The sequence below is a fragment of the Ambystoma mexicanum genome, chromosome 1q (genome assembly GCF_040938575.1).
Source record: "Ambystoma mexicanum isolate Mex_15411 chromosome 1q, UKY_AmexF1_1, whole genome shotgun sequence".
In the NCBI taxonomy this organism is placed as follows: Eukaryota; Metazoa; Chordata; class Amphibia; order Caudata; family Ambystomatidae; genus Ambystoma; species Ambystoma mexicanum.
Genome location: NC_090922.1, coordinates 1,259,008,362 through 1,259,021,183, shown reverse-complemented (window position 1 = coordinate 1,259,021,183; position 12,822 = coordinate 1,259,008,362). Strand labels below are relative to the sequence as shown.

At 61.0% G+C, this 12,822-nt stretch overlaps 1 protein-coding gene across 2 annotated transcripts in view; it reads left to right on the top strand.

Moving 5' to 3' along the window:
- Positions 1-12,822, top strand: part of FGGY (FGGY carbohydrate kinase domain containing) — a 2,730,916-nt gene that overhangs the window by 2,404,723 nt on the left and 313,371 nt on the right. The window lies entirely within an intron of this gene.

Below are 12,822 nucleotides of genomic sequence, written 5' to 3'. Positions count from 1 at the left end.
GCAAAATCACTCCGTATCAAGCTGGCCACGCGTAAGCACACGGAAGACCACGCTCCTGCCCACAAAGCCGAATTACTGCCCCCCAGAGCCCCAAGCACGCTCCCACCTGCCATCTGCTGCTGCCTGACTGCCTGCTGCCCACGTGCCCTGCCATTTGCTGCCTGCACATCAGCCAGGGGTGCTGTTGCTGTGACCACCCCTGCTGGAACCGAAGACTCCCTACTGGGATTCCATCGCTCCACAGCCCAGCCCCAGGACCCAGTTGCCCACCCACTCCTGCCTCTGGGGTTGTCATGTCGGGCACTGCAACATCTGGCACCACTGACAACTCCCGGCCAGAGAGGCAGTGGGGCATCAGCTTCAGTGCCAGGGAAGTTGGTGTCCTGGTGGAGCAAGACCTGGGGCAGTATGATGCTCTCTACGGAAGTGTGCGCGCCGACAAGGAAGGACGGACTCGGATCTGGACGTACATCGTGACTGCCATCAACGCGGAGGGGGTGGCAGTCCGCGACTTCCAACATGTCAAGAAGCGCTGGGAGGACTTCAGGTCCAGGACCCTGAACAAGGCCCGGCGCCTCTTGAAGGCAGCGGATGCTAAGGGGCGCCGGGGCCACTTGTCGGAAGATCAGATGAGGGTCCTGGAACGCATATCCCCAGCGCTCCACGTCCAGGCCCTTGAGAGGCAGACCCGTCTGAAGTCGAGCGGTAAGTGTACATGATTCATGATTGTAAGCTGTGCGTGTGGTGATGTGCCAGTAGTGTGCCGGTTGCACATATGTTTGTATGGGGCCAAGTATGGGTGGGGTGTACAGGGCCGTGCGGCTAACACATGCGAGGGCTGTCATGGATGGATGGTGCTTGTGTGTGTAGGCTTGCATGCCAAATGCAGTTGCGTGGGCACACATGTTTGGATGAATGTGAATGTAAGTGGGCATGGTCTTGATGTCACGCATGTATGTTGTTTTCAGCAGCATGTATCAGCACTGTGTACATGTGCATGTGTGTGTATTTGACAAGGGTGCAACAGTGATGCAACATGGATGCATGTGACAGCGGGATGTGGAAGCCTGATTAGCAGATGTGACATGGATGCCCATCTGAACACTGCGACAGTTGGTTGAGGTGTACACATGCATGCAAGTGTGGTGGTGTACGTGCATGTGTAGTGCACTCCCTGTGTTGCATGTGATGTCTGGCTCACCTTTGCCTGCTCATGCTGTTGTATGTGTATGGATGGTGCTGGCAGTTGCGATGTGGCTGTGGTATTGCTCATGTGTGCAAGTTGAAATGACATGTGTGTTGCCGATTGTGATGCCATGTCTGAGGTTTGCCAATGCCACTCATGTGCAACTGTCATGTGTGTATGTGTCCATTGTACAGTGCCCTGATGCCTGTGTTTCATTTCTCCCTGTCTGCAGCGTCAACTGATGAAGAGGGCGGAGAAGGTGCTGTGGAGCACAGCGGCGGTGATCGCACCGCCAGCCAGAGACGCAAGGCCCGGCTCCCCTCCCAGGTTGTGATCTCGTTGGGAAGTGAGGAGTCTGGTGCCGCATCCCAGGCCGCAGCTCCCGGGGGGAGGTCCAAGATGTGGAGGTCGGAGTTGGACTCCTCGGCAGCAGAAGGGGCAGCTGGGACCCCACAGGGCCCAACGGGACAAGATGGCACGGAGTCATCCAGGTTGGTGGGGGTTTGGTTGAGGAGGAGGCCGTGCAAGCAACAGAGACGGGGTCTGGAGGTGGGGATTCCACTGGTGCTAGTGGTGCAGTGCAGGACCAGGGACGGGAGGCAGCACAGGTCGCCGCGGAGGTGCCTGTGTGCAATCCTGTCCCTGATCCTGTCACTGCATCATCTTGCACCAGCAGGGATGCCTACGTCCAGACCTGTTTTCAGGCAGGGGATGAGCTCACGACAACTGGCCTTCCTCTGCCTGCGGACGTGGCTATCCGGGTCCGGGTTGAGCCTGTCCTGACTGGTGTGGCGTTGCGTCAACGGGCCATGCGAGGTGACCTGCAGTCTTTTCATGAGGAGACTGCACGTCATCTCGAATGGCTCGTTGACCGCGTCGGCCTACTGGGACAGGTCACCCAGTCAGACCCCCTCCTCAACTGAACCCCCTATGCGCCAGTCGTCCTCCGTGCCATCTTCCCACCCATCAGTCACCTGGGTGCCCTGTGGAGCTGCCTCTGACGGTGCGGCCAGGCTGGTGGAGGAGGCATCCCTGCCACAGTCGGGAATCGGACGTCTAGCAGGGGTGGCCACATCAACGACTGCACCCCAGCCAGCGGAGGATGTGCACGCAGCAGGAGGCAGTGCACGGGCAGAGGCGCAGCAGCGGCAGAAACGTGGTGGGAGCCATGATGGCTCGGGGCCTTCGACATCGGAGGGGCAGGCAACGGCCGGAGGGCAGGAGGAACCCAGGACGGGAAGTGTCTTCCGTGTGGCAGCGGTTGGGCCACGCCATAGATGCGGAGCGGCAGCGGGCGGAAGAGGCACGGCTCACAATGGTCAGGGCGGAGAACTCCATGCGGAGGGCCCTGAGGCGTGCCAAGTGCCTCGAGGCAATCCGCAGGGAGTTTGGGGTGAACATGTGGACGGCCCTGCGGACCCTCGCGGCCATGGAGGAGGAGCGCCTCCGGGACACTGAGCAGGAGTTCGATGATGCCCTGCCCCGGAACATCCCGAAGTGAGCCGGCGGACTAGCCCGCTGCCCTTGTAAATAGTTTTGTAGTTAGTGTTAGGTTTCCTTTGGTTTAGCATTTTTTTTGGACCTTTTGGACAATGGCCCACATTTTTGTATATAGTTTATTTTTTTAGGTAGTGTTATTAGATAGGTTTCATTTCTTCGGTTGGGATCATGGACCCTGGATTGTTTATCTGTATATAGTTGACTTTTGGATTTTCATTTTTTTTTAATGATTTCCCCATGGAGCAATGGTTTTCGATTTTAATTTTCCATTGGATTAACTTTTGTGGACTGTGACTTTAGACACCTTTCGTTTGCATTATGATTTGTGGTTTTGCATCATTTCACGTACCTGCTGGTTTATTTTTTTAAAAATTCAATTATTGTTTCTTTATTTTTGATTCAATTTATGTTGCTTTTAATGCATATTTTTTCTTCAAACTTCAATGTGTAGTATCATCTCATTGGTTTCATGCATATCATGATATGGGTTTTGACATTCACTGACACCCATTGGGTGTATGTGAGGGACATGTGTTCATTTGCAAACTTGCAATTGTGGTTCTATCATGTTTTTGCCATTTCTAAGTAGGTGGATGCAATACTCGGGTGGGTGTTTGGCATTTGGAGGCTGACCATAAGGGCCAGGGATCTAGATTGTGGTGACATGTTGGCTGGGGGACATGAGTGGGGACCTGGTGGAGGCTGCCCCTGGTGGCTGGGGGGTGGGGGTGCAGGGAGACATGAGTTGGACATGAGTGGGGGCCTGGTGGAGGCTGCCCCTGGTGGCTGGGGGCTGGGGGGTGGGGGTGGTGGGAGACATGAGTTGGACATGAGTGGGGGCCTGGTGGAGGCTGCCCCTGGTGGCTGGGGGGTGGGGGTGCAGGGAGACCTGACTGGGGGCCTGGTGGAGGCTGCCCCTGCACTGCTGGGGGGTGGGGGTGATGGGAGACATGAGTGGGGGCCTGGTGGAGGCTGCCCCTGCACTTCTGGGGGGTGGGGGTAATGGGAGACATGAGTGGGGGCCTGGTGGAGGCTGCCCCTGGTGGCTGGGGGGTGGGGGTGGTGGGAGACATGAGTTGGACATGAGTGGGGGCCTGGTGGAGGCTGTCCCTGGTGGCTGGGGGGTGGGGGTGGTGGGAGACATGAGTGGGGCCCTGGTGGAGGCTGCCCCTGCACTGCTGGGGGGGTGGGGTGATGGGAGACATGAGTGGGGGCCTGGTGGAGGCTGCCCCTGGTGGCTGGGGGGTGGGGGTGCAGGGAGACATGAGTGGGGGCCTGGTGGAGGCTGCCCCTGCACTGCTGGGGGGTGGGGGTGATAGGGGACTTGAGTGGGGGCCTGGTGGAGGCTGCCCCTGGTGGCTGGGGGGTGGGGGTGCAGGGAGACATGAGTTGGACATGAGTGGGGGTCTGGTGGAGTCTGCCCCTGCACTGCTGGGGGGTGGAGTTGATGGGAGACATGAGTGGGGGCCTGGTGGAGGCTGCCCCTGCACTGCTGGGGGGTGGGGGTTATAGGGGACATGAGTGGGGGCCTGGTGGAGGCTGCCCCTGAACTGCTGGGGGGTGGGGTGCAGGGAGACATGAGTGGGGGCGTGGTGGAGGCTGCCCCTGGTGGCTGGGGGGTGGGGGTGGTGGTAGACACAAGTGGGGCCCTGGTGGAGGCTGCCCCTGCACTTCTGGGGGGGTGGGGGTGATGGGAGACATGAGTGGGGGCCTGGTGGAGGCTGCCCCTGGTGGCTGGGGGGTGGGGGTGCAGGGAGACATGAGTGGGGGCCTGGTGGAGGCTGCCCCTGCACTGCTGGGGGTGGGGGTGATGGGAGACATGAGTGGGGGCCTGGTGGAGGCTGCCCCTGGTGGCTGGGGAGTGGGGGTGCAGGGAGACATGAGTGGGGGCCTGGTGGTCACTGCCCCTGCTGGCTGGGGGGTGTGGGTGGTGGGAGACATGAGTGGGGGCCTGGTGGAGGCTGCCCCTGCACTGCTGGGGGGTCGGGGTCAAGGGAGACATGAGTGGGGACCTGGTGGAGGCTGCCCCTGCACTGCTGGGGGGTAGGGGTGATAGGGGTCATGAGTGGGGGCCTGGTGGAGGCTGCCCCTGCACTGCTGGGGGGTGGGGGTGATAGAAGACATGAGTGGGGGCCTGGTGGAGGCTGCCCCTGCACTGCTGGGGGGTTGGGGGTGATAGGGGACATGAGTGGGGGCCTGGTGGAGGCTGCCCCTGGTGGCTGGGGGGTGGGGGTGCTGGGAGACATGAGTAGGGGCCTGATGGAGGCTGTCCCTGGTGGATGGGGGGTGGGGGTGCAGGGAGACATGAGTTGGACATGAGTGGGGGCCTGGTGGAGGCTGCCCCTGGGGGGTGGGGGTGGTGGGAGACATGAGTGGGGGCCTGGTGGAGGCTGCCCCTGCACTGCTGGGGGTGGGGGTTATAGGGGACATGAGTGGGGGCCTGGTGGAGGCTGCCCCTGCACTGGTGAGGGTTGGGGGTGATAGGGGACATGAGTGGGGGCCTGGTGGAGGCCGCCCCTGCACTGCTGGTTGGTGGGGGTGATAGGGGACATGAGTGGGGGCCTGGTGGAGGCTGCCCCTGGTGGCTGGGGGATGGGGGTGCAGGGAGACATGAGTTGGACATGAGTGGGGGCCTGGTGGAGGCTGCCCCTGGTGGCTGTGGGGTGGGGGTGGTGGGAGACATGAGTGGGGGCCTGGTGGAGGCTGCCCCTGGTGGCTGGGGGTGGGGGTGCAGGGAGACATGAGTTGGACATGAGTGGGGGCCTGGTGGAGGCTGCCCCTGGTGGCTGGGGGGTGGGGGTGGTGGGAGATATGAGTGGGGGCCTGGTGGAGGCTGCCCCTGCACTGCTGGGGGGTGGGGGTGATGGGAGACATGAGTGGGGGCCTGGTGGAGGCTGCCCTTGCACTGCTGGGGGGTGGGGGTGATGGGAGACATGAGTGGGGGCCTGGTGGGGGCTGCCCCTGGTGGCTGTGGGTGGAGGTGCAGGGAGACATGAGTGGGGGCCTGGTGGAGGCTGCCCCTGCACTGCTGGGGGGTGTGGGTGATAGGGGACATGAGTGGGGGCCTGGTGGAGGCTGCCCCTGGTGGCTGGGGGGTGGGGGTGGTGGGATACATGATTGGGGCCTCGTGGAAGATGCCCCGGCACTGCTGGGGGGTGGGGGTGATGGGAGACATGAGTGGGGGCCTGGTGGCGGCTGCCCCTGGTGGCTGGGAGGTGGGGGTGCAGGGAGACATGAGTGGGGGCCTGGTGGAGGCTGCCCCTGGTGGCTGGGGGGTGGGGGTGGTGGGAGACATGAGTGGGGGCCTGGTGGAGGCTGCCCCTGCCCTGCTGGGGGGTGGGGGTGATGGGATACATGAGTGGGGGCCTGGTGGAGGCTGGCCCTGCACTGCTGGGGGATGGGGGTGATGGGAGACATGAGTGGGGGCCTGGTGGAGGCTGCCCCTGCACTGCTGGAGGGTGGGGGTGATAGGGGACATGAGTGGGTGCCTTGTGGAGGCTGCCCCTGCACTGCTGGGGGATGGGGGTGATAGGGGACATGAGTGGGGGTGATAGGGGACATGTGTGGGGGCCTGGTGGAGGCTGCCCCTGGTGGCTGGGGTGTGGGAGTGGTGGGAGACATGCGTGGGGGCCTGGTGGAGGCTGCCCCTGGTGGCTGGGGGGTGGGGGTGCTGGGAGACATGAGTAGGGGCCTGATGGAGGCTGTCCCTGGTGGCTGGGGGGTGGGGGTGCAGGGAGACATGAGTTGGACATGAGTGGGGGCCTGGTGGAGGCTGCCCCTGGGGGGTGGGGGTGGTGGGAGACATGAGTGGGGGCCTGGTGGAGGCTGCCCCTGCACTGCTGGGGGTGGGGGTGATAGGGGACATGAGTGGGGGCCTGGTGGATGCTGCCCCTGCACTGGTGAGGGTTGGGGGTGATTGGGGACATGAGTGGGGGCCTGGTGGAGGCCGCCCCTGCACTGCTGGTTGGTGGGGGTGATAGGGGACATGAGTGGGGGCCTGGTGGAGGCTGCCCCTGGTGGCTGGGGGATGGGGGTGCAGGGAGACATGAGTTGGACATGAGTGGGGGCCTGGTGGAGGCTGCCCCTGGTGGCTGTGGGGTGGGGGTGGTGGGAGACATGAGTGGGGGCCTGGTGGAGGCTGCCCCTGGTGGCTGGGGGTGGGGGTGCAGGGAGACATGAGTTGGACATGAGTGGGGGCCTGGTGGAGTCTGCCCCTGCACTGCTGGGGGGTGGGGTTGATGGGAGACATGAGTGGGGGCCTGGTGTAGGCTGCCCCTGCACTGCTGGGGGGTGGGGGTTATAGGGGACATGAGTGGGGGCCTGGTGGAGGCTGCCCCTGAACTGCTGCGGGGTGGGGGTGCAGGGAGACATGAGTGGGGGCGTGGTGGAGGCTGCCCCTGGTGGCTGGGGGGTGGGGGTGGTGGTAGACACAAGTGGGGCCCTGGTGGAGGCTGCCCCTGCACTTCTGGGGGGGTGGGGGTGATGGGAGACATGAGTGGGGGCCTGGTGGAGGCTGCCCCTGGTGGCTGGGGGGTGGGGGTGCAGGGAGACATGAGTGGGGGCCTGGTGGAGGCTGCCCCTGCACTGCTGGGGGTGGGGGTGATGGGAGACATGAGTGGGGGCCTGGTGGAGGCTGCCCCTGGTGGCTGGGGAGTGGGGGTGCAGGGAGACATGAGTGGGGGCCTGGTGGAGGCTGCCCCTGCTGGCTGGGGGGTGTGGGTGGTGGGAGACATGAGTGGGGGCCTGGTGGAGGCTGCCCCTGCACTGCTGGGGGGTCGGGGTCAAGGGAGACATGAGTGGGGACCTGGTGGAGGCTGCCCCTGCACTGCTGGGGGGTAGGGGTGATAGGGGTCATGAGTGGGGGCCTGGTGGAGGCTGCCCCTGCACTGCTGGGGGGCGGGGGTGATAGAAGACATGAGTGGGGGCCTGGTGGAGGCTGCCCCTGCACTGCTGGGGGGTTGGGGGTGATAGGGGACATGAGTGGGGGCCTGGTGGAGGCTGCCCCTGGTGGCTGGGGGTGGGGGTGCTGGGAGACATGAGTAGGGGCCTGATGGAGGCTGTCCCTGGTGGCTGGGGGGTGGGGGTGCAGGGAGACATGAGTTGGACATGAGTGGGGGCCTGGTGGAGGCTGCCCCTGGGGGGTGGGGGTGGTGGGAGACATGAGTGGGGGCCTGGTGGAGGCTGCCCCTGCACTGCTGGGGGTGGGGGTGATAGGGGACATGAGTGGGGGCCTGGTGGAGGCTGCCCCTGCACTGGTGAGGGTTGGGGGTGATAGGGGACATGAGTGGGGGCCTGGTGGAGGCCGCCCCTGCACTGCTGGTTGGTGGGGGTGATAGGGGACATGAGTGGGGGCCTGGTGGAGGCTGACCCTGGTGGCTGGGGGATGGGGGTGCAGGGAGACATGAGTTGGACATGAGTGGGGGCCTGGTGGAGGCTGCCCCTGGTGGCTGTGGGGTGGGGGTGGTGGGAGACATGAGTGGGGGCCTGGTGGAGGCTGCCCCTGGTGGCTGGGGGTGGGGGTGCAGGGAGACATGAGTTGGACATGAGTGGGGGCCTGGTGGAGGCTGCCCCTGGTGGCTGGGGGGTGGGGGTGGTGGGAGATATGAGTGGGGGCCTGGTGGAGGCTGCCCCTGCACTGCTGGGGGGTGGGGGTGATGGGAGACATGAGTGGGGGCCCGGTGGAGGCTGCCCTTACACTGCTGGGGGGTGGGGGTGATGGGAGACATGAGTGGGGGCCTGGTGGGGGCTGCCCCTGGTGGCTGTGGGTGGAGGTGCAGGGAGACTTGAGTGGGGGCCTGGTGGAGGCTGCCCCTGCACTGCTGGGGGGTGTGGGTGATAGGGGACATGAGTGGGGGCCTGGTGGAGGCTGCCCCTGGTGGCTGGGGGGTGGGGGTGGTGGGATACATGATTGGGGCCTCGTGGAAGATGCCCCGGCACTGCTGGGGGGTGGGGGTGATGGGAGACATGAGTGGGGGCCTGGTGGCGGCTGCCCCTGGTGGCTGGGAGGTGGGGGTGCAGGGAGACATGAGTGGGGGCCTGGTGGAGGCTGCCCCTGGTGGCTGGGGGGTGGGGGTGGTGGGAGACATGAGTGGGGGCCTGGTGGAGGCTGCCCCTGCCCTGCTGGGGGGTGGGGGTGATGGGATACATGAGTGGGGGCCTGGTGGAGGCTGGCCCTGCACTGCTGGGGGATGGGGGTGATGGGAGACATGAGTGGGGGCCTGGTGGAGGCTGCCCCTGCACTGCTGGAGGGTGGGGGTGATAGGGGACATGAGTGGGTGCCTTGTAGAGGCTGCCCCTGCACTGCTGGGGGATGGGGGTGATAGGGGACATGAGTGGGGGTGATAGGGGACATGTGTGGGGGCCTGGTGGAGGCTGCCCCTGGTGGCTGGGGGGTGGGAGTGGTGGGAGACATGCGTGGGGGCCTGGTGGAGGCTGCCCCTGGTGGCTGGGGGGTGGGGGTGGTGGGAGACATGAATGGGGGCCTGGTGGAGGCTGCCCCTGCACTGCTGGGGGTGGGGGTGATAGGGGACATGAGTGGGGGCCTGGTGGAGGCTGCCCCTGCACTGCTAGGGGGTGGGGGTGATAGGGGACATGAGTGGGGGCCTAGTGGAGGCTGCCCCTGGTGGCTGGGGGGTGGGGGTGCAGGGAGAAATGAGTTGGACATGAGTGGGGGCCTGGTGGAGGCTGCCCCTGCACTGCTGGGGGGTGGGGGTGATGGGAGACATGAGTGGGGGCCTGGTGGAGGCTGCCCCTGCACTGCTGGGGCGTGGGGGTGATAGGGGACATGAGTGGGGGCCTGGTGGAGGCTGCCCCTGCACTGCTGCGAGGTGGGGGTGATAGGTGACATGGGTGTGGGCCTGGTGGAGGCTGCCCCTGGTGACTGGGGTGTGGGGGTGCAGGGAGACATGAGTTGGACATGAGTGGGGGCCTGGTGGAGGCTGCCCCTGCACTGCTGGGGGGTGGGGGTGGTGGGAGACATGAGTGGGGGCCTGGTGGAGGCTGCCCCTGCACTGCTGGGGGGTGGGGGTGATGGGAGACATGAGTTGGGGCCTGGTGGAGGCTGACCCTGGTGGCTGGGGGGTGGGGGTGATGGGAGACATGGGTGGGGGCCTGGTGGAGGCTGCCCCTGGTGGCTGGGGTGCAGGGGGACATGCGTTGGTGGGCAGTACTGCAAGGTGACACGTGGGTTGGCTGGGGGGCATGGCCATGGTGGATGGGGTGCCTGCAGGACATGTGCAGGGTAGGCCCCTGTGGTGTGGGCCACCTGCAGGGGCCGTGCAGGGTGTAGAGGGAACACCTGGGAGGACCCACACGTGCAATTCACGTGTGGTGCTCCCCGCGCACCCCTGTAATACACGTACCCTGATGGAATCGCGTGTGATACTTCCTGCGCACCCCTGAAATACACGTACCCGGCTGCTTTTGCGTATGATACTTCCCGCGCACCCCTGGAATACACGTACCCTGATGATTTTGCTTGTGATACTTCCCACGCACCCCTGAAATACATGTAGCCTGCTGCTTTCGCGTGTGATAGTTCCCGTGCACCCCTGGAATACACGTACCCTGCTGCTTTTGCGTGTGATACTTCACGTGCACCCATGGAATACACGTACCCTGCTGTTTTTGCGTGTGATACTTCCCGCGCACCCCTGGAATACACGTACCCTGTTGGAATCGCATGATACTTCCCGCGCACCCCTGAAATACACGTACGCTGCTGCTTTTGCGTGTGTTACTTCCCATGCACCCCTGATGCACACGTACACAGGACAATCGCGTGTGGAACTTCCCGCGAACCACTGAAATACACATTCCCCGCTTGGCGTTTGCTGTTTGCCAGCCCTGTGAACTGGCCCAGGGTTAGCGCAGCCCTTTGCGATTATTTGGGGATTTTGAAGGCTTTTCCTTGCGCGAGGGCGTTCTTGGGGGCGTAACTGGCGCTACTGCAGGGTCGCTGCGCCACGCTGCGCCACGGCTGGTTTTGGATGCGAAAATCCATGAATACGCTGTGCGCGAAAATCGATTTTAGCGCACGTGGCTGGCGCAGACATTCGCATGGGCACACTGTGCGCCAGCCGCATGCAACACTTTTGTGCGAAATTTCATAGAACAATAAACAACTTTTATATCAAATGCATTTTTATGTTTTCAGCATATTCTTGAATGATTACATCATCTTCAATTTATCGAGAAGCAGACACAAATTGTCCAATGCATTGCAGACCTTCTGGGTCCTTCAGCAAGCCAATGTCTGATTCGAAGATGTGCTTGGTAGATAGATTGTAGTTTTTAAAACGTGTACAAATAGTTTCTGTACTCTGGAACAAGCCATCAAGGGAGGATGCAGCAAGATGGCTACCAATTCATGTGCACGTGATCAGAGGAGTGCTTCTGATCATTGGCACATGAATTGGTAACCCTCCTGCTGCATCCTCCCTCATTGGTTTGATCGAGCAATGCAGAGTACAGAATTCGATAGGTAATACAGCCCTTTTCTATTGACTGTTTGATTGAATGTCTAGTCAGATTAGATTGTGCACCATTTACAAACTACAATCAAACCACCTACTAATATTTGTTGCATTTTATGTTCCACCCTTTAGCTTCCCTTGGAGTAAATGTGAATCAATTTTCTATCTTAAGAAAGGTTTTCTGTTGTAACTGAACTCTGAGTTATTGGAGCTGGGAGGGAACTTTGTGAAATTCCTCAGGTAGTGTTTGGAGGTTGGACACATGTGCTCCTCCCATCTGCACTTCCCACAAATAAAACTATTCTGAATAGTGCACTTGTGATGATTCACTGGATCTTGCCACTTCTCCCCAGAGGGGAGCCTTTCCCTGTGAGGCTAGGCAGGTGGGGCCACTACCCAATAGCCCCCCTGTGGGTGGTGAAAAGTGAGAACTCACATCGAGAGACTCACTTCTTGGGGATAAGGACTCCCATTCCATGAAAGGACTCCCTAACCGCTTTTCCCTTTAAACACAATCCTTGCCAGAAATCCCTGATAACACTACTGTCTGTTATGGTAATGTCTCTTCAGTCTTTGATCCACAAATTAATATGACCCAGAGGAAGAAGAGCCAATGAAACCTGCAGCGTAATAACAGGTGGTCTTACCATTGTACTGAGAAGAGTTGACCCACAAGGAGACAGATAGATTACCTCAACAACAGTAAAGAAGGACTTTGACTTTACGCTGAGGAGGATCCAGCCACAGGAAATAAAGTGCGAGAAAGGACAGGTGAAGAGAAAGAGCAACCAGCACGAAGCCATCCCATCCCGGGAAGTTTGAACCTGGCAATACAAAGCTGCAAGAATGTTGATCCCCAGTGGTGGGGCCAGCCAGATGCGGTCAACTGAGCAATGTGATGGAAACCAAACTGCTGACCCGTGAAAGAGTGAAAAAGAAGCCAGAAGTGGCGCGACATCAGGGTAGGTTGACCGTGTGTTCCTGTAACTGCAGCAGAGCCGTTTGACCCTAGTTTCTGCAGAGCCGTGAGGACAAAGCAGGGAGCGGAGTGAATAAAACCAGAAACACTGAAGCAGCGCGAGTCAGCCCACACACATGGAAAACAGCCAGCGATTAAGTCCCGGCACACTACGGGTAATAAAAACAGCGAGAGAAGTTTGGGTAAACTCAAGAGTAAAGAGAATTTCCGGAGTAGTCTCCCTCGTCACAGTAGAGACACCAGAGAATCAAGAGAACCTCAGGAGTAATCTCCCTCATCACATTAGTGAAACCCAAGGACTCAAGCATCACGAGAACCTTGGGAGTAAGCTCCCTCGTCACAGTGGTGATACCCAGAGAATTAAGAGCCAAGAGAGCATCGGGAGTAATCTCCCTCGTCACAGTGATAATCCAGATAGGATTAAAGAAGAGACTACACAACAAGAGCTGTCTGTAAGTAATCTTCATGACATCATAAGGCAGGGAAGAATGGCTGGAACTGTAAACCAGTCTTTCAGGAGCACATGGGAAGAAGTGACCTTCACAGGTGAGACATGGTATCCCGCTTTTCCAAGTAAGAACCAACCTGCCCCTCCCCCTGCCTTTATAGGCTGTTGCAAATCCTTTCCCCTCATTTCCTCTTAATCATTCAATTCTAGTATTGAGACGAGGAAGAGGCCTACA